Source organism: Macaca mulatta, chromosome 15 (assembly GCF_049350105.2).
Source record: "Macaca mulatta isolate MMU2019108-1 chromosome 15, T2T-MMU8v2.0, whole genome shotgun sequence".
NCBI classification, from domain to species: Eukaryota; Metazoa; Chordata; class Mammalia; order Primates; family Cercopithecidae; genus Macaca; species Macaca mulatta.
This window is the reverse complement of record NC_133420.1, coordinates 35,964,528-35,969,009: the sequence shown is the minus strand read 5'-3', so window position 1 is coordinate 35,969,009 and position 4,482 is coordinate 35,964,528.

Genomic DNA, 4,482 nt, shown 5'->3' with positions numbered 1-4,482 from the left:
CACACCCGGCTAATTTTGTATTTTTAGTAGAGATGGGGTTTCTCCATGTTGGTCAGGTTGGTCTTGAACTCCTGACCTCAGGTGATCCGCCTGTCTAGGCCTCCCAAAGTGCTGGAATTACAGGTGTGAGCCACCGCCGCCAGTCAATTTTTTTGTATTTTTAGTAGAGATGTGGTTTTACTATTTTGCCAGGCTGGTCTCAAACTCCTGGCCTCAAGTGACCCGCCTGCCTCGGCCAGAGTGCTGGGATTACAGGCATGAGCCACCATGTCTGGTCAACTTTACATATTAAGGTTATACATGATGTTATATAGAATCATATATATGTAGTATATATGGTATAAATACATACAAATGTATAATATATAATATCATCAGCTATATAACATTGAGGAGACTGGATATAGGGAGTAGGGGAGTGGAAAATGTCCGAGATAACTCTCAGGTTTCTAATTTTTTATTTACTTTTTCCCAATGACACGGAACACGGGAGGAATTGAGGAAGGGCAAGAAGGATCAATGAGCTCAGTTTTGAGTCAATGTACCCGGGGAATATTCAAGTGGAGGGGCCCAGGAGTGAACAGGACATATGGGTCTGCAGCTCAGAAGAGAGCCTGGATCTAGGAAAAGGAATTTCAGAGATATCAGCATAGGGATAGCAGCTGAATCCTTGGAAGTGGAGATTTTACAGCAGCTGGAATTTACCCCATCTATGAGAAGAGAGTTGACTTGTTTGCTTTCTGGGAGGTAATTTGCCCCTGAAACTCATCTTACTTTCAGTAAGAATAGTTTTTTAAATTATAAAGCGCATCATATGTAGTGATAAGTGCGAAAACAGACCCAGGTAGTTAAGACGCAGAAAGACAACTAACTGCTTTAGAGGAATGAGCATGGGTGGGAAAATATCTGTTAGACAAGTGATGGGGGTGGGCAGAAGGGACTTCCCAGGCAGAAGGCACATCTTGTACAAGGACAGGGGAATCCAGGAGAGTCCATCATGTTTGGGGTGCACAGTTCAGTCTGGTTAGGAGAATGCCTAGTGGGACTCATCTGTAGAAGGCGTCATAAACCTGGCTTATCCTATTGGTCTAGGTATTTGGAAGTATCTTAACTCCTTACTTAGATTATATCTCAATTTCTCTCACTTCGGGGCTTTGTTCTTTGTTCAACGTTCCCCTTAAACCCCTTACGCAGCTTATTAAACACTGGCCACTCAGCTCAGGGGAAATCACCTATGTCACCGTGTCCCATTCCCAGCCTGGTTCCCATCCTCTGGCGTCTTGAAGCTGCTGAGTCTTCCCTTTATCATGGCACATCACAGTGCACAGGGCTCCTGCCTCATCATCTTTATACCCTCCATGCTTCACCCATGGCAAATGCCGTCTGTTTCAGGAATGAGTAACCTTCCTTCTGATGAGGTCGCTCACCAGAAAGCTTCTCAAATGGGATAGACCTGTTTTCAGAAAAGGAACACATAATTTGTTTTTTTTTTTAAGGCGAAATTTTAAAATTATACTTCCAGTTTAGATAAGTCACAGGGTATGTAAAAATTAAATGTCATTCAGCATAATCAGTAATCCTAGCCAAGTAAGACTGCATGCAGAGGAAAGAAGATACAGACCTGCGTACTGGGATAAATTTCGACAGATCGGTTTTTTTGGGGTTTTTGTTTTTTTCTTTTTAGCCGGTGATTCAAAAGACCTCTCCAGAGACCACAAAGAAGAGCCTGCTTGAGAATGAAACTAAGCCAGAGGAAAACACAATCAAGAGATAGACAGATTCCTAATCATATCATTGAACACCTGGACTTTTCAGTTACATGAACCAATACACGTTCTATTGTAAGGGAGTTGGAGTAGGGTTTTTGTTACTTGAGCTGGGAATCCTGACAAATCTGCTTACATAGCTGGGGCTACAAGTCTGATGCCCAAGTTCTTACGGCCTTAGTTTCCTCACGGAGACAATGAGAGGATTTAGCCCACATTGATAGCCTTAAGCAGTACGGCGATGCCACTAGGGCTGGCATAGCCAGTTCACTATCCCAAAAGGGGTCAGAGACACTAAGAAACAATATTCAGTGCACATCATTCTGACATCTGTTGCTTTTATTCTCTGCATTAATACCAGAATTTTGACTCTACAGTGGTTTAGAAAACACATTTCCAGTCATGGAATATGGTTCAGAGTAGGGCTCGGCAAATTTTTCCTGTAAAGGGACTGATAGTATATATTTTAGGTTTTGTAGGCCACAGTCTTCATTGTAAGTATTCAACTCTTCTGTTATATAGGGAAAACAGTCACATGTAAATGCTTGGGCATGGCTGTGTTCTAATAGTTACTTTACATACACTGAGATATGAATTTCATGTCATTTTCATGTCACAATATAGTGTGTATATAGACATGTAACTTTTTTTCTCAACCACTTGAAAATGAAAACAAAACAAAACAAAACAACATTCTTAAATTGTAGGCATACGAAATGAGGTGGCAGAGGCGTTTGCTGAACACTGGACTAGATGTTTGCAGGCCTGGGTTCTACCTAAAGCTCCCCCATTAACCATGTGACCCTGGCCAAATCGCTTTGTCTCTCTGGGTTCTCGTTTTTCTCATCTGGACAATGAGGGGGCTATATGAGATAGTCTCTTTAAGGCCCTTCGGCTCTCAAATACCAGAATTCTTGTAGTTCATTCAACAAATATTTATTGAGCATGTATGATGTACAGCCATTGTTTTAAATGCTGAGGGTATAGCAGTGATATAGAGTTCCTGCTTACATGAAACTTACATTCCAATAAAAAGACACAAAAAAATTTAGATATAATGTTGGTTAGGGGTAAGTGCTTTTGAGAAAATGGTGAGGAAAGGATTGAAGAGCGACAGGGTTGTAATTTTAAAAGCGAGGCCAGGGACTGCCTCTTGATCATTAACATTTGAGCAGAGACGAGTCAGGTGAGGGAGTGGGCTCTGCGGCTATCTGGAGAAAGAGCATTCTAAGCTAAGGCAACAGCCAATGTAAATGCCTTCAAGTAGAAGCTCCCTTGTATTCAAAGAATAGCAAGAAGGCCAGTGTGGCTGGAGCACAGTGAGCAAGGGGAGAACAGCAGGCTATCCGGTCAGACACGTAGTGAGGGACATGTCATTAGGGCCTTACAGGTCTTTGAATTTTGGTGATGGAAAGCCACCAAGAAGAGAATCACATTCTTAAAATAACTGTTTAAAAATCGCTTTGGCTACTGTATGGAAAATGGACCCTAAAGAATCAATAGCAAAGGCAGGCAGATAATTAGGAAGGTATTGTAGTAATGCAGGGAAGAGATGATGGTGGCTTTAACAAAAATGTGATAGTGGCTTTAACAAAAATGGTGGTGGTGTTGGAGGTGGTGAGATGGCTGGATTCAAGACGCATTTGGAAGGTAGAGTTGACAGGATTTGTTGACAGACTAGATAAGAGCTGGAGAGAAAAAGAGAAAACAAGGATAAACATGCTGGGACTAAATCATATTTTAGGAACAAATGATTACATACAGGAAATCTTTAACATTTAATTTATAAGGCAAGAATTACTCCTATTCTTTTATATAGTAGTATAAAAGAATCACAGATATATTTGTTGATTCAGGAAACTGTGCATATCTTAATAAATAAGAGACAGAGCTACAGAATACTTGGTTTCATACTACTTGTGCTAATGATTTTTGACATGCTTTGTTTTTGTTTGAGATGGTGTTTCACTCTGTCGCCCAGGTTGGAGTGCAATGGCACAATCTCGGCTCACTGGAACCTCTGCCTCCTGGGTTCAAGCGATTCTTGTGCCTCAGCTGACATGCTTTGAAAAATCTTTCCTCATGTGATACTCCTCCCCAGTACTGAGATATAAATTATAGAAAATCAACTGGTTAGGATTACATTTTGCATTTGATAAAATAGGAATTGAGAAGAAAATAGTTCATACCTCTCTCCTCAATATTTCCTTCAATTCTTCACTCTTGTATATAAACCCAAATTATAAGTGACATAATTTTAGCAAACCAAAATAACTAACCAGTAAACCAAAGAAAAATTTTACCTTAAGTACAGATAACCTCCTAACAGAGTTGACCAAGTTAACACCTGAAATTTAAAAACCTTTCATCAGACTGCTTTCAGCATATTTATGATACATACATTTATTCTTTTGAAATCTCTACTATGAGAGACTAAACATAGTATGATACTTGCAGAAATTTCCATTAACAACTTCTTTTCAAATATTGACATTTGCAATGGAAACAGCTGGTCTCTCTTCTCATCTCTAACAACAGAGGTAGGCAGGCATAAAGGGTAAAGAGAGTTGCCTCTGAGTTTGACTCTAGCCAGAACCCTCTGCAGAGAAGGCACTTACAAGCAGCACCCGACCTGGACATGCTGGCCAGAGTCCTGAGTGGAAACAAGCCTGTCAGAGAACTGCAGTATATGCCATTAAGTGAATGAGAGAAGATA